The sequence below is a fragment of the Oxyura jamaicensis genome, chromosome 1 (assembly GCF_011077185.1).
Source record: "Oxyura jamaicensis isolate SHBP4307 breed ruddy duck chromosome 1, BPBGC_Ojam_1.0, whole genome shotgun sequence".
NCBI lineage: Eukaryota > Metazoa > Chordata > Aves > Anseriformes > Anatidae > Oxyura > Oxyura jamaicensis.
In genome coordinates, this window is record NC_048893.1 from 89,581,500 (window position 1) to 89,603,168 (window position 21,669).

The 21,669-nt window shown below is 40.2% G+C and overlaps 2 long non-coding RNA genes across 2 annotated transcripts; both read left to right on the forward strand.

Annotated features, from left to right (window-relative positions):
- The first annotated feature begins 336 nt into the window (after positions 1 to 336).
- On the forward strand, positions 337 to 3,077 carry LOC118160390. Its single transcript, XR_004747454.1, has 2 exons — positions 337 to 445; positions 2,206 to 3,077. It is a non-coding gene; the product is annotated as an uncharacterized LOC118160390 (long non-coding RNA).
- Positions 3,078 to 4,144: 1,067 nt separating this feature from the next.
- On the forward strand, positions 4,145 to 21,070 carry LOC118160393. Its single transcript, XR_004747458.1, has 3 exons — positions 4,145 to 4,157; positions 5,174 to 5,176; positions 20,599 to 21,070. It is a non-coding gene; the product is annotated as an uncharacterized LOC118160393 (long non-coding RNA).
- Positions 21,071 to 21,669: the final 599 nt, after the last annotated feature.

The window sequence follows — 21,669 nt, forward strand, 5'->3', positions numbered from 1 at the left end:
ACAGCTTTATTTGTACAGTTTTCTTCGCTTACCTGAGAAGTACAAAACTCAAGAGTATAGAACTGTGATTTTGCTCCTGGGTCCGTCTGTACATGGGGAATCAGTATACTGGTGTTCTCAGCTCTGTAACTGCATGATTTCTAAGTGACCCTCCACCCCCCTTTACCTTCTATCTGTCTGTTACCTATTCATTTCTGAATAATCATGAGAAACATCCAGAGCCTTTAATTTTCAGTGAGGTAGCAGTGAGTTAGCGACAATGTAGTATTTATCTCAGTCAGCAGCTTTAAGGCTTCTTTGACATCATGGGTTTCTTTCCCAGGAAAAGTTGTGTGAAATTAGAGACCAGGGGCCTTCTTTGTCACCCTGACACCTTCAGCCAAACCATAGACCCTCATATTTATCTGACGTTAACATGGCACCAGAGGTTTGCCTCTAGCTGCAGGTAAAATTACACCTGTTTTGACAGTGCTGCATTTTGTCTTGGTTTGTACTCTACAGCTATGCCCTGGTGGATTTACACATGGACTGTTCCTCTGTCCCACCAGCTGGTAAGTGGAAACTGCTCTTTAAACACTCTGAATGATAACTCCTTCCCTACAGTCTACAAAGTCCATGTTCTCCTTGAATTGGAGGTAGAAAAAAAAAAAAAAAAAAAAATAGCCCTCACAACTCAGAGTTCAAGAGTGTGAATCATGAATGAAACCATACCTACATCTTATAAAGCAGTAAGATTTAAGATGCACCTTTGCTTTCCCGATTGTGTTTCTTAAAAGGTTTCCTCCTCAAACCATTGCACATACGAGGTGTGGAATTCTTCCTGTGCACATACAAGGTCTCTAGTTTGGACGTCATGCAGCCCATAAGGTCTGAAGGTGACTGACAACATGGGTGCTGTTTTGTGATGTCTCTGAATACAAGGTGTTTGTTGACTCGTTAATACCATGTTACCTTCATGTCCTGTATAAGTCTGTACTACTGTGGGGTTGAAGGCTTACCCTAGTTTGCCAGTTTCCCTGGAATAATGTGATTGTCAATGTGCTTTATTACCTCCAAAACCTTGCCATCATTCCCTACCTGGGGGATCCTTTCTGCTTCTCTTGCTACTCATATGAGAGTAAAATAGGAATGTTGAAGTACACAAACGGCACTTTAGCCTTAAAAGTTGGAGACAAAAAAGTTGGAAAACATTTGAATTTTAAGAGATGTGAGTTTTTGCCAATTTCTTGTTCATATTTATAAGGTATAAAGTCTGAGCAATACATTAAAAATGTAAGCATTCAAGTAGCAAGAAACTGCAAGCAGACAGTTATAGTTGAGAATATGAATAAGGATCCCAGTAGAGTGTTTCCACTTCTGAGTATTAACTCAGACGGTAAGTTACTTCCAGTGGAAGATGCTGCAAACTGAAGTTTTCCATTTTTTTCTGAAGAAACAGACACAACATAGTCAGTGACAAAATAAACCTCCCACAGAATTTTCTTTCAGGCAGGCTTCACCAGCTGTTAAAAATAAAAAATAAAAAAATAAAAAAATTTAAAAAAATAGACATGGAGCTGAGATCTCATTGGCTTATCAGGACCTTCTCCTACTACTACTGACAGCAGTGTCAGTTTTGAGAAAAGAGCTGGAGAAAACATTTATTGCAAATTGGCATGTTAACACTTACCATTAACACCCAGCAATGGCCCATCTACTGCAGAAACTAGAATGAGAGCTTGGTCATGCCTGACATGTTCCACAAACATGCATCTAATCAGAGACTTTTCTTCCAGTGATGATTTTGTCAAGGATGATTACAGGTCTCAGACAAAATAGCGTATGGAACTGGGAACACTCCCACTCCAAATATTTTGGTACGTGCTTCAGAGCAATTGTTTTGTGGTCTCCACTAGCAGCTAGCCTCAGTGTCTTCACCAAAACTGAAAACACTTACTAAAATAGATAATTACCCAAACTAATGCCTTTAAGAGAAGTGTCTTTGTAAGCTAAGCAAGCAGGAAGTTATTTAGGGCCTAAATCAGGAACACTGTTTTTCTTTAGAAAGAAAAGTAAGAGAGTAAGATGATAGTGTGTATTTTTATTATTCTGAGATATGACTAATTCCTTTCTATATCCTTCTTTGCCTCAGTCTTGTTGAGGTCAGCAAATATACAAATTTTGCCTTTTATCAGTCTGACAGTTATTACCTTTTTATTTCCTCAGGTATTTTCTTGTTCGTCTGTTACAAGATAGAGCGAAAAAGGAGCTCCTGACCTGTGTGGAATCATTCAGTATTTTGCAGGCTCCTATCTGCATGGCTGCAAGGACTAACAAATGCCTATTTAAAAATATTTATTTTTCATTGTCGTAAAGGTAAAAATCACCCACACATTGCAGATATTACACACAACAGTGATTCTGGTAAAAGATAGGTATGAACTGGAAGCAGCTCGGTGAGTTTCTTGCTCAGTGTTAGTTTATTTGAATACTGCCAACAAGAATATTATCAGTTTCATTTCTCTGAATGAGGCCTATTTAGCTTGTATATCATTTTTAGAGGTGTAGGAAAGAGTTGCCCTTATAATTGGTTCATGTCCAGCCATGCATTTCACACCTTGTCAGATGGCTTGTTCTGCAAGTAATTCTTCAAAGGACACACCCTCAGCTATTCCATTTGCCTGGGCCTCTGAAGTATGACACCCTTAGAAGAAATATGAGATGGCTTCAAAAATATTAGGGGAACCCTACCTCAAAAAGATGATAAGTCATGTTCTGCAAAGATAATATATCCCTTCATACTGGCACAGATTGATCTTTGTAAAGCTAGCTATTTTCCTTCCAAGTTTAGGTTTAAAATTTCTCTCAGCTTTGTTGAGAAGCGTTTACTCATCTGTCTCTCACACATACACAAAAAATGTCATACATTTGATGCCTACCAATGCCAACAACTTTCAGAAGCAGTCATCTTGTGGGTGCAATGAAATATCAACTAGACATCTCAAGCTATTCTCCAAATATAAATATGTGTCTGTAAATCGTTCCTAGAGGCAGATGGGGCACAAATCAAAATTCATACAGATCTTATTAAAAGAAAATAAAAAAAAAAAAAAAAAAAAAGTCTATTTGTAGGTCTATAACAAAAGGCATTTTGATGACTTACATAATAAATCAGGGGAGTTATCTTTTCACAGGAAGTGCCTATCCAACTAAATATTTTTAATGATTAAGAGAAACCCTTTTTACTCTACTAATGGGAAAGTTCTGTGCTGAGGCACCAATGACACTGATTTATGCATAACTGGATATGAAAGAGCAAAATAATATTTTTAAATGTGAAGTTTTCAAATGTGAAGAAGTATCTTAAGAAAAAACCTGCAGGTTTCTTGGACATTTTTACAGATTAACACTAGACAGGGCCCTTATATTTAACCCAGAGCAACATTTTCAAATCATATCAAAGGAAGAGATCCACTTCCTCAAGCTTCAAATGCCCTGAAGTAATGCATACAGCCTGGTCTCATCAATGCAAAGATGTGGACACTTTCAAAGGATAATTATTGCATGTATCTGAGACTCCTGTCAGAGAGTGGAATGAGGCAAATGCCTTTTCTTGAAAGCAGGGATTCTGAAAAGTTAAGCTGGATGCCTAAGTAGTTGTACTTCTAGTCCTTGATGGACTAATAGGAAAAATGGTGCACCAACCAGACCATGGGAAAAGGCTGAGGCCTGCTACATCTCAGTTTTACTGGAGAGGGTGGAGGTGAGAAGATTGGAGAAGGGGAAAAGGGTGGGGCTAGGGCCCTGTGCAGTGAGAAATGGGATGGAAAGCTAGGAGAGCTCATGTTATCAAGACATTCTGGAAAAAAAAAATAATAATAATAATTAAAAAATCCCCTCTAGGGAATCCTAGAGGATTCCTAGAGGATTCCCTTCTAGGGAAACTGAATTTGAGCTGTGTGCATGAGCTGGTTTATACATTGTCTTTACGGGAACATGGGCAGCCCAGAGCTATCAAGAGCTGCCCTGAATGTTGATTTGAGAGCACCCAGTCTAGACAGTCCCAGCATGAGATCCCCTGGATCCCCTCTGCTCCTCTCTGCAACAAAAGGAGAATAGGATGGGAAGATGTGGTGCTGGAAGCAAGTTACCATATAGCTAAGACTGCAGAGCTTCAAGTCTTCAATCAAATAAGGACAACCTCAGGAATGATGCTGTATATGAGTGGGGACAGGCCTGGTGTCCTGCTCTCAGTGGGTAAGAACAATTCTACCATGTTTTCACAAGTCCTTCAGAAGATATGGGTACTAGGTGATATGGATGGTATCCAGCGTGTAAGGCAAAAAATCTATCACAGGCATTTTCTTCTTGCTTGAATTTTGAGAGAGAATTCTAAGGATATATCCTCAATTAATTGTCCTATTTACCTTCACAAAGTTTGCATTATCTGACTTCCCTACTTTGGGGACTTGGTGGTCCAAGCCTGACTTAGTGTGTGTGTGTCAAAGCTGAGGGACATGGAGGATCTCCTCACCTCTTACTTACGCTGTGCATCCCAACCATGTCCTGCCTGCAGATGTGTGTGTGTCAGCTGGCTGTGCAACATGCATCTCGTATGTTCTGGTTTCCTGTGGAGGGGAGCTTTGGTGTGTGGGTGGTCAGAGAGCTGTGATGCAGATATCTCCCCACCAAGATGCCCAGAGAAGCCATACTGTCACAGTGCTGCCAAGTTAACTTGCACTGACTGCCAGGAAGAGCCATGTATCTTCTGGGTGCAGGGGCTGCACTTCCAAATTTGAGCTCCCATTCACAGCTTCTCTGCAGATCTACCACAGAAAATACATCCACAGGCATCAAGTGAGAAATTAATGTTGACATTTTGACTCAAAAATTATACCTCAATCAGTATCAGTGGCCATTGCACTAGACATTTGTACATTAGGAAACCTTTCCCACACAGACTCTGAGTATGTGGCAGGACTTTTCATGTGGCTCAGGAAAGTAGGTATCTAGCTAAGGTTTCTGGCTCAAGAGATTGGATATCTTTATAAGCTAAGTTTCTAGCCTCAGTAAAAATGGATCCTCATGCAGTTGACAGGTCTCTAGGTTGATGCCTGACTGGTTTAGTTGGTGAGTCAAAAGCAAGTGGTTTTGATGACAATTTCTTTATTTATTTCCTAGCAGGCTAGAAAAGTTAGTTCAGCTTAACCCAAAGGTTAAAAACAGTTTGGGTCAATGTTAAATTATTAGGAACCCAAATTTCACTGTAAAATCTCTAGAAGACAAAGATCTGCTTTCTTTCCTCCTGGTCTTTGCATTGATTACAGTGGCTTTTGAATAAGGTCCCAAATGAATTTTTTGTTAACACTTAGCACATACTGAGTAAATACTTTCACAGCAAAAGGTTAAAGAGCTGGTAACTCAAAACATTTAAGCTCTTGTTTTTCTCTGAATCAAAAAGGAACACCAGCTTCTTCAGACAGCACTGCTGGATTTGAGCTGTGGTTTTGGGGAGTCTGGGTACAGAAGATGCAAACCTTCTCAGGCTGAATTGTTACATCTCTTATTCACCCACAATAAACTTTTTGTTTGTTTGTTTGTTTGTTTGTTTTGGTGTGTGTGTGTGTGTGTGCTGTTTTCCTAAAGCGGATTAATGCTAGCTGTGTCTCTGTCTGCCTAAAGGTGCTCACTATGGCAGCACATGCCAAGTAACTTTCAACCTGGCTCTTTTTAGTGCCACTAGCAGTAGCATTGCTGATGGACACATCAGCTGGTGTGAATAACCTCAGCACCCCAGCTTGGCTGTTGCAGCCAAACTCATGATGCAAAGCCTTCAACATTTTCAGCCAGCTCAGGTTAAAGCTACACTAAAGTCAATTATTACTGCCAGTTGCGGTGTAGGTATACCCCAAAGTTTCCAAACATATGCCACCCTCTATTCTTTGTGCTTGTTCCATAACAGTATTTCACTGTAAATGTGTAATGCTTCCCCTCCTCCCATTTTATATAACCTGTTCTTCAGTTGTGCTAATCTCCAAAGACTCTGAATTTAAAGAGCAGCCTCATTGATTTACCACCTAGATCAAGGTAGAGGGGAAAAAAAAAAAGTCTGGAAGCTAATGTAGATTAGATCGAACAGTTATGTGAAAAATGCACAAATAGTTAACATTAAAATGTGAAGAGCAAATTAATGGCATAATGTCAGTCACAGAGTCACTGGTGGTACAGATAGAAAGGTTGAAAATAAATAAATCCTCACTGAGTGTAGTCTGTTTCATTTTGGTCTTGCATGAGCCATGAAGCTTGCCGTTTTCAGAGATCTAAAAACCTCAGGCATGCTCACAACTATCGCAAAGCACAACAGGCTGCAGAAGGGACTGGGTATCCCCAAAAGCCTTTCCTGTTCCTCTGATTATTTAGTACCTGCCAGCTACTTTCTTAAGCATTGGCGACTTTAGGATGGATAACCAGAGATGGGCTGTTTATCTGGGGAGACAGGGAAAGAGCAGGAGGGATTTGCCTACATACAGTGCTCCTAACTTTTTTTCCACCATCTCAGCATTTGGGTGATATGGTATTTATAGACCCCGCTTCAACCAAAGGGAATGATAAAAGGAAAATAAAAACATAATTCATGAATCAAAGCTAGCCTACAACCAACCTGCACAAGCATATGTCAAGGGCTGTGGCTGGGGGAGTGCAGAGCAGCACCTCAAGCAAAATGGCTCCTGCACCTACTGCTCCTGGTTAGGAAGCAAGGACAGATCAGAGAGCCCCTAAGTGGAAATGATATATTGCTAATTATGCCTCAGTATATGGATTGTTCAGGTCCATATTCACTTAGCCTTCAGCCTTTTCCAGCAGAAAAAAATAAAAAAAAATAAAAAAAAAAAATAAAAATACACGCACACACATATATTTTCTTGGCTTTGAAAGGGACGATTGCACCAGATTTCATCACAGTCCTTCTGTGGCTTTCTTTGAAGCTGAGCAGATAAACACTCTTATCAAGGTCTACAGGGGCTCTGTCTAAACTCTTTAGATGCATTTGTTCAAAATGAAAGTGTGAGCTGGCAGCAAGCCAGGCTTCCCCCATCTTCTTCCACTTGCTTTCTGCCCCCCAAGAGGTGCCAGGGATGTGTACGTGCTGTAGATGGGCTTTTCCTCCTAGAAATCCGATCATCTCAGGAGCTGGGCTACTGTTAGAGAGAGAGCCTGGGACTTCAGCTAATCTCAGGATGGTTTTACTTTTTATGGCTACTATATTTATTCAAAAAGTTACCTTCCCTTTCCTAATTGTGTGGCAACACAAGCCTGTACGTGCCAGAGGGCGTGCGTACATTGCCTTCAGAGGCAATTTGCACAGCTTCTGTTTCCTGTCATCTGCTTTACCTGTACAGCTAGGTATAAATTCCTGCTGCAGGTCCGCTCAATTACTGTGGAAGGGTCACTGAGCAGACAGGGGCATGAAAAGTAGGCCATCAATAAAAATAATAAAAATACAGAACTTCTGATGCCCTCTGCAAATCAGTGACATTGTTCTTTTGGATGTCAAACGAGAACGTGTTCCTGTTTAGAAGATAAGCTTAAAGAACAGCTGAAAATCAAACAGAATTTTTTTAACTACCATCTTGTCAGCTAAAAGCATCACCAAAGCTATGGTTATCAGCATATCTAGTAAGCTCTCTGCATGTAAATAGTGCGTGATTTATTTCAGAAACTTCCAGATAAACCCAGTGATCATTTGAATTGCTGTTAGTCTGAAGTATACTGCAGAACTAGCAAGGGGAGTACTCAGGAAACAAAAACTCAGGGAAATATGTGTGAAATGTAATCCCGTTACCATTTGCTACATACTGAGTGCTGGCATCATCAGTACAGGAAATGAATGTGCTACAGATCTGGAATATCCCTTAGACCTAGGAGACAAGTTGTAGACATTTTTCATTGAGCTAACCCCATAATCTAGACAAGCTTTCAAAATGTGTAGACACTGCTCTCCTTATCCAGGCAATACCGCCCACATTTTTTTCCTTACTTCATGTTTATTATTGTGCTTAATTGGCCCAAATGATTGACATGTTTCTGCTTCAATACAAATTCTCCGGGGTTGAGGGTTGGGGCTTAGCAAAGGGATTAGAAATAGTCCTTACTTGATGTTAATGGATTCCTGTCTAGTACAAAACAAGCAAGGATGAGAACAATGATATTGCTTTTTTTTTTTTTTTTTTTTTTTCCAATGAATTTGTTCATGTTTCACCTCTCCAGTCCCCCACATTAAATATGTTCTTTATATTTCCATTTTCCATGTGGCATTAAATCATGAGCACTTAATGTTTGCAGTGATGCAGTTTATAATCAGTGGATTCATTATTTAATGGAGGACCTATTTCTTTTTTCTTCTGCTCATATCTGGGAAACTATTTTTATATTAAATTGTTACTTTCTGAAGATGCAACTGACACAATCACGTGGAACACAAAGCACAAAGCAGATGGGGTTGTCACCTGTGAAGAGATTGAGAACAAGTTTTATTTCCCTCAAGAAAGCCTCTGTCTGTGTGCCACTATCATGAAAATGTCCATTTTCTGGCTCAAAGCTTAAGCCGAGGGAACCTGCTGCCAAGTGATTACCTGCCTGTTTTGGCATTCACTGCTTGCTTTCTGTCTCAGAGCCATACATTCCTGGAGATGGGACAGAAAGTTTGCAGACTGGGATTATTTAGGTGTGGCTGACAAAATCAACACAGTGGTGGTTCATCAAATTTCCATTAATTCATCTTAGCAATTAGAGCTATACCACGATCTGAATTCTTAGAGAAAAACAGTTCCAATGACACTTTGTGGTAAAGCTGTAGCACTAAATGGCCAGATGGCAAAAGTCACCCTTGAGCTGAGGGCAGATGAAAGACCTAACTCCACAGGACTTGATATGTAGAACTGAACAAAACCAAAGATAATTGTACCAGGTACAATTATCAATAAAACCACTTTCCTTTTACTGAGTATGTTTCTCATGCCCACTGCAGGTGTATATACGTTTAAGTATATGGAAATGAAGGTCTCCTGTTTAAAAGCTGCCACAAATCTTTTGAAATCTCACAGTGTCTTCAAGCTGTCTGTTTATCATCAGCTTTATGAATCCTCCTCTTGAGTATCAACTTCAAATTAAATTCTTCTTGGTCATCTTGCGTCTTCACACAACATGTGCCAAGCAGCAAGGTGCTCAGGGAAGCTCACATTTATTTTTGTTTAGTGGCACTTTCCCGGTGCAGAGACTTCAGATCACTTAGAATGCAGTTTGAAGACTTTAGTCCTTTTTCTCTGAGGTCCAGAGAGGTAAAGTCACCTACATGGAAGGGCTCTGCCCACTGCCCTTTTAGTGCCTCTATCTTGGCTGTCACAGAACTCTCAGACAATAATCAGAGCCTCCAGCTACCCTGCTCTGCAGTGCAGACACCCAGCTACAGATAAAAGCTTTGACTTTTGCATTCAGAGCCTGAGGTGGTTATACAGTAATAGTAGCTTTTTAGGAAAGGTAAACTATAGATAGTCTGCGCCCTGTCCCCACTCCATGGGTGAGCTGCAGCCTGAGAGCTCTGTGATATGAGTGAGCATCATCTCTGGGTGTTACCTGAAGGAGGAAGATTTGGCTGATGAAATCCAGAGCATCCCCTCCCTTTGCTGTAGTTTTGTTCTCTGCAGATTTTTTTTCTATGTGTTGTCAAGAAAATCAGTCACGGAGGCTACATTACCGAAACAGAACATTAGGGCAGCCGGACGTTTAATCTGACTCAGGATGGCATATATTTGCTCTCTCTTCTTGTTTAAACTGTGCTGCATCACTTGTGATGAATAGCTCTAATGGCCCATTTTCAAAAATCTGCAGATTAACTATACTGCTGGGTTTTGGTGTTCTAGGAAGGTAGGGTAAGGATTATTGGAACTTCAGAGAGTTAAAGAGGAGATTAAGCGTAACTCACATTGAAGGTATAATAGAGAAAGAAGAAACAAACAAAAAAAAAAGTTAAAGGAAATTTATTGGATTTTTTTTTTCCATTTTATGAAGGGGAAGAACTTACAATTATAACTTTTACTTCTTATTGGCAGCAAGATTAGAAACTCTCAGGAAACTGTGATTTGTGAACAGTACAAAATACACCAGCAAAGGTTACTAAAAGGCCTCTCAGTTCTTGATCATTTTAAAATTTGTTTCTTGTGACTGAGCCTTTGTGTCACTTGATATGTCACACCTGACTTGCATTTAGTTTTGCTGTGGTCTGTATATTAACACTGAAGTTGCAAGCAGGGGGAATAGAGGTAGAGATGAATGTGAACAGCCAGGAGTCCTGGGCTTTGAAATGACCCTCCCAAGAGTTTTAAGTGAAAACACATGTAGATTTTTAAAAACTGTAAATAAATCCTTCACAATTGTTCTAGAATTCTTACCCTTTTTGTTCAGGTTTGTTTCTAGCCAAGAAACTGTCTACATTCTTAGTCTAAACATATCCCCCTTGTCTTTAATTTTTCATAATTAAATACATTTTCCATAGTGTGTAATCCAACTGGGGCAGCTCCACATGATTGTCTTTCCATGTTGTTGTAAATCGAGGCCCTCCCTGCAGAAAGAGGGAAGAAATCTGCAAGTCTGCCCAAGCAAAACATGAAACAAAACAAGACCCAAAACAAATTCAAACGTCTCCACATTTTGCCTATGACTTCTCAGTCTCCACAGCACTTGACTGAAACAACAAGCAAGGGTAGGCACTTTTGGTGCCTTCGCTGTGGTTCTGCACCTGTCTGGAGAAGTGCATTGCTTGGCCAGGGCTTGACTAGCCCTGTGGTCTTTAAAGCACAACTTTCTGCATTTTAGAGAGTGCTTAAATATCTTCCCAAAGAACAGTGATCCTCATATTTAACTTCAGCATTTTCCATGTGATGCCAGCAGTGATGTGTCTTTCTTTTACCTTTTACTGGCAGCCTGCATATGTCAGAATTTCATAGTAGTCTGTGACAGAGATATCCAAATTACCAAGGCATTTCCTGTAACTCAGGAACAGATGAACAACGATTCTCCCAGGCTGAGGTTAAGGGCCAATAGGATGAGATATGTTTATTCATCTGCTGTAAAGAACTGACTTTGCTCGTTGATCACTGCTGTATTTGAATCTGAATAGAGTCCTGGGTAAGGTTTGAAGATGTTGTACAGCAGAGATTCTTAAAATTTCCCAGTTGCCAAAGATAACTGGGATTTGCAGTTAGATAACTTCAGTATTTGTAATATTCAAGGTATTTCCTGTAGTAAGCACAGAAAAGCACAGATGAATGCTAAAAACTCTGAGATAGCTGTATCTGATTATCTTAGGTAAAATAGAGAAGTTTTCAAGGCCACTTCTCATTGTGACTCTTTACTTCTGTTTACCTCAACATGGAAGTATGAAAATAGAGATTGACACTGAAAACAGAAAGAGGTTTGTGGCATTTAAGGTTTGACTGATAGTAGGATCACTTCTGTCACCTTTGTCATACGGTGACAGGCTGAAAGAGCTGGGCCTGTTTAGCCTGGAAAAGAGAAGACTGAGGGGAGACCTCATCAACGTGTATAAATATCTGAGGGGAGGATGTCGAGAGGATGGAGCCAGTCTCTTTTCAGTTGTGCCCAGTGACAGGACGAGAGGCAGCTGGCACAAACTGAAGCACAGGAGATTCTGGCTCAATATGAGGGGGAACTTCTTTACTGTGAGGGTGACAGAGCACTGGGCAGGTTGCCCAGAGAGGCTGTGGAGTCTCCTTCTCTGGAGATATTCAAAACCCACCTGGGTGCCATCCTGCGCAACATGCTTTAGGTGATCCTGCTCGGCTGGGGGGTTGGACTGAGTGATTTCCAGGGGTCCCTTCCAACCCCTCTCATTTTGTGATTCTGTGCTAATATATATATATATATATATATTTTCAGAGAAATTTCAGAATTGAGTGTTTATTTTAATTTCAAAAGTCTTGTTGGTTCAAAGAGCACCCTTATCTTGGATTTATTTATCTTCAGTTGAACAGATTGTTAATTTTGCTTTTAGCCTGCTTAGCAGTTAGCTCACCCTCTTTTAAACTTAATTTTTTTTGCTGACATAGAAGATGGTCTTGTGAGACAATGCATGTGAAGAGGCCTGGGACCCATTCCCAGCTTTTACCCTTTTCAGATGCTCCTTCTTCAAAATCTCTACTACTTGCACGTCCTTAATCCCCCCAAGAAGAACAATGCCAGTCAATGCTCTGTGACTAAATACTGGTAATAAAACAACAGGGGCATAATTCCAGGGACATGTCACAAGGAACAAGGGGCTCTTCTCAGGAACTGGGCAGACTTAAGAGTAACAGATTCAAACTTGGCCAAAGCATGCTTCTTCACCTCTTTCACTTCCCTAGGACAACCACAACAGCCAGTCTTCATGTATATTTGCTACATGCTTTGACAGAGCCTGCTGATCCCTGCTACATGCCTGAAGTACCCTTTGACCATTGTCATAGTCATTGAAGCATGTAAATATGGATCACGCAAATGTACACCACTGGCCTTTTGAGATTTTTTTATTATTCATTTCTTTTATCACTTTGACAGTTTACTCTGTCTTGTATGCCTTACCTCAATTCTTGGATTTACACTTGCAGATTTAAAGAGATAAATTTTCCTGTGTCCATTTCTCAGCTGCTTGTCCTATCCCACTGTAACTTTACTGTGATTGAGGTTTTCCGTTGCTCTGCTTCTCCGCAAGCTGCATGGTATACCGCTGCACAGCATATTTCTAATATTTAACAGGTATTTCTTCAGAGTGAAGGAATTTGCCTTCTGAAATTTAGGTTACTTATTATTATTGCTTGCATCTCATACATATTTTATTGTTTTCTTGGGAAAGAAAGGGAAATCTTCCATAATGTACAATTCAGTACACTGTGGATAAATATCCAGTATTATCAGAGATTAAATTGTATAATGGTTTAACTTTAATATAAAAAATAACTTTTAACCAGAAAATTTACCATCCACCTTGATACCAACATACAACTGCAGATGTTATGTTAGTCCTGTTAGCAACGCTAACATCCAGCAAAGTAGAGGTCATCTGTCTCTCACACTCTTCAGACTAAAGACCATATTTGAGATATAGTTTATATTTGATGTCCCTGTTTGCCTTGCGCTTTTAAAATTTTCAGTGCAAACACAAGTTACAATAAGTGTTTTTCTCTACACGCAGCTCCCCTTTTTACCCGAACATGCTGCTAAGAAACCAAACAGACACTCCTTGCTCCATGAAAGGTGAAAAGGCTGCTCAAGTAGCCTGTGGTTGTGTGAGAGCAAACAGAAATGACTCAACAGCTGGTGTGGGTGTGCTCTAAGCAAGGGGATGTAATCCCACTTTGACATCAGGTGATGGATTTGAGACAGCAGACCTTTCTAGATCCCCAGGTCATCTTACAAACTGACAGGGTGGTTTCCACCTGTTTCTGTGCAGGTTAGGCAAGCACATGAGTGTGCTGAAACCCAGGTGGGGGCTGCTTAGATCCCAGCACTGATCTGGCTTCCTTTCACCAGCAGTTCCTAAGCTGAGCACAGCTTCCAATGTGGGAGGTCCCCAGAGTTCTGAATGACAGAAATGGGAAGTTAATGGCAGAGGAAGGAACACTCTGTCTTGCTCTGCTCCTTGTGTTTTTGATTGTGTCTACTGTCAATGACCTGATGCGGGGCCATTATGCCATTCCTATAACCCAGTAATCAAAACTACATGAACCAGGTGATTTACTCAGCCACAATAGTCCTCTTGGCCACTGTAACTCTAGTTTTACCAGTGTAGGAAGAGAGAGAGTAAAAAATCAGGTCCTGCAATCAATATTTAACTTGGTTTTCTGATCCAAAACGCCAATAAGCAAAACCACAGCTGACGAAAGGGTGGAGAACAAACAGAAACAGAACTAATGGACATGAATAGAATATTGTTTAGTCCATGTTTCTCTTGGCAGGTGTTGGGTGTTCCTGGTTTTCATTCTGATGTACAAACAGAAAACATACTACCTCCAGCTCCACAGTTCCCCCATGCAGTGTCCTGATCCCATGAATGCTGAGGTTCTTCAGGACAGGTCGTGGCTCTTTCAGTGCAGTATTGGTGGGAACTGCAGGTGGCTTTTCAGAGAAAAACAATGTCATGAGCCCATTCTTATAAACACAATGTTCAGGTTAGTATTAAAAAGCCTTTAAAGGGGGAGTCCTGAGGTCAACATTCAAGAAACTGGCTGTTGACGTTGACAGGCAGTATTTGCTTTCCATCCCAGGAGGAAATGTGGAAAGGATAAAAATCACTGAGTAAAAAAAAAAAAAAAAAAAAAAAAAAAGAGAGAGAGAGAGAGAGAGAAACACAGCAGAAGAATGTAAAAAGAAAAGTAAAACAACAAAAGAACAAATACAACCAGAGGGGCTCTGAGATCTATAGAGTGTCGAGAGAGAGAGAAAGAGGGAGAGAGAGCGCTTTCTTCATAAGGGAAATTAATCCATCTCAAAGTTTTACAGAAAAATGTTTCATAAAAAATTCTAAACGAATGACACAAGTTTTCTATCCTTTTGCTTCATTTACTAGATGTAGCTTTCTTTGTACTTTCATTTACCTGTATCTTGTCATTTCAAACCCAATTTACTGGATTAACCTTGTCACTCAGCTAGCAAGGTTTAAGACAAAGATAAGCCCCAGAAAGGGATTTCCATGAAAAATAAGTCTTCTACCTCCAGAGCCTCCCCCATTTTGCACTTAGCCATGAAGACTCTATATCAGCTGACCTGGAGGACATACTGGCTTGATGCCTGGGTATAACTTATGCATTTCTGAGAACTGTCCAAAGGAGTCTGACAGCAAGCAAAACATATGGAAGCCTTTTCCTTCTTAACAGTGGGGCCTGAATACTGAAACAAGAGGCCCAGCAAACACCAGTACAGGACATCTTCAGATCAGTGAGGGAAATAAAGTAGACTCTGGTTATGTCTAGGAACAGTCATGGTAGCAGTAACATAAAGACTGAGTATCAGGAACTTTGTACGCATGCAAATTTTGCTGGTATCAGGGTGGTTTGTACACTCAAAAATGCAATTTGATGAAATTAAGGTGTCTGAGAGTCACTGCAAGCTAATTTGAGCCTTGCTCGTGCTAGAAATGTGGAAAAGGGTTTCACATGGTGAACCGGTGAGGTTTCACCTAGATCTGTTTTGAGTTCTGGTGACTGGCAACCCAAAGCTGTAGCATAAACCAAAGTAAAATAGAATGGTCATTGAATAAACAGCTCTCACAAAGATCTGAAACAGGAATTCACTGTTGTAATGGCAGATTAATTGTATTTTTCAGCATGCAAATGATCCCTGAGCATCCTTGAGTACAAGTATTGTCAAGTCCAGACGCAGCACCTTACAGATGCTGGTCTTGGAGAGCCATTTTTATTGGCCTCTGTTCTGGCTGCAGATGGTCTGGTTAAGATGGTGTCTGTTTAAAATTGCTAAATTTTGGAATGGGGAGTTGGACTAGTGACCTGCAGTTCTGACCAGCTCCAGAATTCAGAAATACCGAATAACACTTTTCCTTCCTCGCACTCTCTCCTTTCCCCAGTCAGTCACAGGATTGACTTAACACCATGGAAGCAGACCATTTCATTTTACAGTCTTTTATATGTCTTCTGGTGCTGGAGCATTTAGGACTTTCATTTCCAGGCACGGTGGGCGAGAAACATACTCCTTTAAAAATGAAGTGAGATTTTCAGGCAGTAATCTCTATGCAGCAGCTATGGCTTTCAGAGGAAAAAAAATAAAATAAAAATGTTCAGACTAAAACTGCAAAGCCTGTGACTGCTCATAAACTCTCTGTCTGCACTGGGTATCATACAAAAGAGCCCCAATCTGGCTGCGACCCCAAGACATTCCTGAATTTTAAGTGATAATATGATAAAGATAGAATATAATGGTCTGCCTCACTCAAGACAATGCAGCATGAGCACAGTTACCTAGATAAAGAAATCTGTGTTTAAAAACAACAAGAAAAGGTAGCGACTCTTCTTTATGCTAGCTGCTGACTGGCATCTTTCCAGACTCTCTAACTTCACTGGTTAAGAAGAGAGCAATAAATGGGAGATATTTAAGATTTTAATTTCTGCTAAAACCTGACCATGTGGGAGATGGTCCTATTTTTTCCATGATATATTCCTTTTATATGAGAGAGAAAACTCTAGTTAGTGCTGGAATCTCTGCAAGATGAGTGTTCACTGGTGAGCAATTCATATTTGCAATATCTGCATGATATAAAAATATCATTAAAAATATACCTCCTTAAAAAGAGCAATTGCCAAATGCTGTCTTCCACATTGCCTTTGGGCCTAGCAACTTTATTTAGTTTTTGTAAATGTTATTTAGCATTTGGCCTGCACTGCTGCCACAATTCCATTTGGCTGTCATGGTCACTTTAGGTGATGCTAGCCTGAGTTGTCCCATTGCAGATACTCTTTTGAAGGTACACCTCGGCCCACGTGGCAAGAGAGAGCAGAGCAGAGCACACATAGATAGCTTATTGCAAGTTAAGGATTATCACCAGTACAGAAGCCAAGAAAAAAAAAATAATAAAAGTAATAATAATAAAAATATTTCCTGATGCCATCTGCAAAGCAATAGTAGCGCTAAGGCTTCCTTTCCCTCTACAGTGGGGAAACCAAACCTAAAGAAGACTTTGGAGCCCCTCTGGTCTATATAGCACTTTCTTTTTTACTCTGGGCAGGTGAAACAGCATTTCAAACTCAATATAGATGCAAGAGACTAAGGGAGTTAATAGCAGCAGCATCTAGCTGTGTGAAAGAGAAAGGCAATGAGTAATGAAGTGTTGATTGACTGATTGTTCTGCTTTTAGGCTATCATTTTAAAAATGTCCAGATTTGATCAAAGTTTTTGATCATCCAAATCCTTGCTAATGAGAGCAAGAACCTAATGACCAACTGACTTTTGTTGGTGCACATGTACTTCACAAAGCTTCCTAGTAACAATCAGTGAAAAGCTGATGGGGAAAGTGATTTATTTATTTATTTATTTTTCTTTAAGACAAAAGTAGGGTTGATGTGCAGCAGATATCAACACTGTTTCTCTTGAAGGTATGCCTGGGCTTTGTGTGTTTGTGTGTGTTTAGGACACAGTGGTCTTCAGTCATGGCTGTTTGGATTGAATGAGTGGTGCAGAGCATTAGTGGAAATGTTCAGCATTTTGATTGGGCCCTTAGTGAGAAAAAGAGACAGAAAGGGAAGAGAGGGAACACGTTCAGATGGTAAAATCCCTTTGACATCTTTCTTCATACTTAGTTTTGCTTTTACATTTCTTGTTCCTAGTGAGAGTGAAAGCAAGCTGGCTGGAGGATAAAAAAAAAATATCAAAATCCAGAATATCAGAATCACAAAACTGGACCCAGCACTCCAAGTGTGGCCTCAGCAGCACTGACTGGAGTGAAAGTATTGCTTTCCTTTACCTGCAGACAACTCCTCCTAATGCAGCCCAGGATGCTGCCAGCCTTCTCTGCTGCCATGTGACATTGCTGTCTCTTGTTCAACTTGGTGTCCACCAGCACCCTCGGGCCCTTTTCTGCAAAGCTGGAAATAGCTTATCATTCTAGAAATGTCAGCTTCTCCTCAGAAGAGGGATTTGTGTGGGCACAAATAATTGCACAATAAAGACCAAACCAACATTCTTTGCAAAGAGGCCTTTAACCATATGTCCATTGCAGCTCTGTCTTTGTTTTGGTTTCCCTATACAACCACTTGGGTAAAACAGACAGTACAATTGCTACACTATCTCTCAGAGCATGAAGTTTAGCTATTGATGCTAAGAGTCTTGCCTGGTTTTCTTCAGAACTACTAAACTGATAAAGCCAGGCTAAAAGGTCTCGCTACCTCTTCTAAGAGTGTGCACGTGTGTGTGTGTGTGTAATTTTATGGCCAACAGTTTTCTCCATCATCTCTTGTTTACTTTTGTGATGGGCACCAGGCCAGGAAGACTGTCTGCCTCCAATCTAAATGAGCTTATGACTTTACAGAATATTTTTCACTGACATTTTGGGGATGAGATATGTGGACAGGCTATCTGTGCAACTCTGGAGACATCTAGAGAAGTGAGGACTTGGACAGCTCTGAGTGCCTGCATATGCTGTGCTGTGTGTCATATATACAGGACTGATTATTCTCCTTTTACTGCATTAAAGCACTGTGAACAGCTTGCCAGGATAATGTTAAGAACATTTGCATGTTCCTTTGAAAGGAGCCTGAAGCTATCCTATGGCCTGTCGCACCAATTCCCTAAATGTATGTTTTAATTTACGATGTTGTCCACAGGTCTTGACAGCAGGGCTAGCAGACTGCATCACTAAATTAAACAATGGCCTGTTCCCTACCAGGCAAATTGATGAATAGAGATAAGAGCACAGAAGAGTAAAAGAACATAGGAATCTAGCTGTCTATCCTTTGCTATTTTTTTTCATCACAGGTAGGTCCCCTGTACAGCAATTTTATTTTAACATGGAATCCACTTCAGCTTCACTCTACCCTTACCTCATTCACAATTATGTAAGCATCTCCAGAATGAATTACTTTATCTTCCCATCTAATAAATATATTAAAAAAAAAAAATAATAATAATAATAAAAAAAGACCTTTAAAGGGATGTTAAGGCCTGATTGAAGTTAAAAAAAAAAAAAAAAAAAAAGTTGAATTTGATGATAATGAGACCATTCTGTCCTTATTTCACCCAGAGCTCCAGAAGATTGTATAGATCATTTATGGTATCAACTATTGCTTCGTAATGTGCTGCAATAAAAGAGAACACAAGATGCATTGGATAGTGGCAATAGATTAATCAAAAAGTCTGAGCATTTACTCTGAATTTCATTCCCTTTTGCAATTTATACAGAGAACGCAGGGCCTCAAGCCAGCTTCCCTCGCTATGCAGTGTGTATGTAGTTGTGGCTGTCTCTTGTGAATCACATCTTTTAAATTTTAGATGTCTGCCTACTTGTCTGCTCAAGACTGCCAAACGCAAGCACTAACAAATCATTTGCAAACTCTTTCTGGCTCAGTCAGAGCCAGACATCAGGTTAACCAGGACGTCGGGTTAAAGTTCATAAAGGTTTTAAAATCATATACATTTTTAATTTGCCTTCTGTCTCCAGTCAAGAGCAGTGTACCTGTGTCACAGTTTTAGGAAATTCTCATAGACCCAAAATGCTTGTAACATGCTTTGAGAAAAAGAGGTAGAAATCTGAATTTCCCACATAATTTGCCTGCTTCCCACAGCTGGAGCCTAAGGAGAACTTCGAACATCATGAGAAATCTGGTAAGTTGTGATGTGTGACTCCAGACCTACAGTGCTGAAGGGAGTGCCGAGATGGAGGATTTCATGGAAGAAGCAAGACGCTTGGATCTACACAGACAACTTCTCTCCTTACCCCCTGTGGAGCTTTCAGTTTTGTTCTTTCATCTAAAACAACCAAACAAACAAAAAAATGCCACTCAATAACAAAAAAAAAAAAAAAAAAAAAAAGATGCAGATAAAGAGTATGTCCAGCTTTTTTTGTATGGAAAGCTTACCAGCAGGCAGAATTATTGGTGCCAGCAAAAAATAGTTTGACCAGACAAAATGTTCTCGTAAGTTTGATGTGAAAAAGACCTTTGTAGATTTGAATGAGGAATGGGGAGGGTAGTGAGAGGAAAAGGAAGCTTCAGGTGCAAATGACTAACATGCTGTTATGTTTGCAGCCTATTAAAAACAGTACTCTTTCACTTTAGAAACTCAAAAGAGAGGGAGCACTAATGTAATGGCACTTTTTTATTTAGGGAGTGAAAAATAAGGTCATATTTGATGAAAAGTTACATTTTCAAATCTTTAGCATATTTCTACCAAATTGGAAGCAAGAAAGAGAAGCTAACATCTGATTTTGGTTGACAGGTTTGCAGCCAATACTATTTCCCTTCCTGCTATTATTTTCTAACATATATTTTTCTCTGACAGTCTTTCCATAGCAGTGTGCTAGCATTAGCAGAACCCAGAAGAAAGGCCTTGGCAATTTGCAGGAAAGAATCATTCTTATTAGGTGATGTCAGCTGCCGGCTGGCTGCTGAGATTTACAAGACATGGTTCCAAAACTCAGATGTTAAGTGACTCCTTCTCGCTTCTCCATGTTGCTTCAAACTAGAGCAATGAAAGTTAAGAAATAAAAAGGAGGAAGAAAACTCCTCCAGTATTGATTTGTTGAATAGCGTTGAAAGCATGACCATAAACAGATAAGTACATACTGTACTGTCTGGTTGCACCTCAGAAAACATCCATTAGACAACATCCTTTTTCATAATGAAAGTCATTCCAGTCATTAAAGACAAGCACTGTTCCTGGGGCCATACCCTACAAGCATTTTATGTGCACTTGTAATCTTGTGGACCATACAAGTCCAATGTTTTGCATGGGAATACTCATCCTATGAAGCAGTATGGCTCTCCAGATCATTGCTAAAACAGCGTGTAGATCATTGCATCAAATGCTAATAACAAAGAAATCACCCCAATGCAATATGTATAGCCTCAATGACACTTAGGACTCATCCCCAAGAAGTCTACTGTTTTTGCTCTCATGAACCCAAATCATTTTTCAGAATCAGATCTGAATGGCTAAGTGCCACTTGTGCTGCAGTGTGTCTGTCAGGTCTTCAGTAAGACTGCAGCTCTCTGCCTGGGAATGAGCCAGGTTCTATATTCCAGACTCATGCCCTTTGGGGTTTTCCTGGCTCAGAGACACACAGAATGCATCCTGGGGCTATTTCTAAAATTATTACCTATAATTTCCATTTCCATCTGAGTCCTGTAATTGGAGTGATGCTAGTAAGGTGTCTGGCTTTTCAGAGAGGTACTCTAGAAGAAAGAGTCTAACAACATTCTTAGAATACGCTTTTAACTGTGTTTTAAAATATTTTATGTTTTATTACTCCACCACTGTGACCCAGTGAGTCAGAGGTTGGCTGTATGGATTTTGTTCTAACTTAGGAAAGGAATTATTACTTTCCAGGTTAAATTAAAATAATGAATTTTTACACATTTCCAAATTCTGGATTCCCCAACACACACACACACAGAACACACACACGCACACACACACACCACACACACACACACAACACACACACACACACACACGTACACATACACCCCAGGCCATTTTCTGTTCTGCACATATGATAAGCATGTGTGTCTGCATGCTAAGTCAGACATTTTTTCTGGCTGATCTTCCTCTACCTCTGCTTACAAAGCCTGATGCCTCACGTCTTATTCAAGGGACGGCTGCAAAGACAGAGGCTGCTTCCCTCTTTGTTCCCCTCCCAGATGGTTTCTGGTAGCTTTATCTGGTACACAAAATCACAAATGTACAACCTTCCATCTCCTTACTCAACTAAGAAAAATATAAATCCACCTAGCAGCTGGGGGACTGTTTAGCCCGGGTTCCCAGGCAATGTGCTGTGGTATGATTTTTGTGTGACTGCCTCTCTGAGTTGCAGGAACTATCTTCACTCCAAATCTTATAACTATTTCATCGGGCAAAACTGTCATGCTTCCCAACAGCTGATGATGATCCCTTTGGGCACCAGGTGGTAAAGAT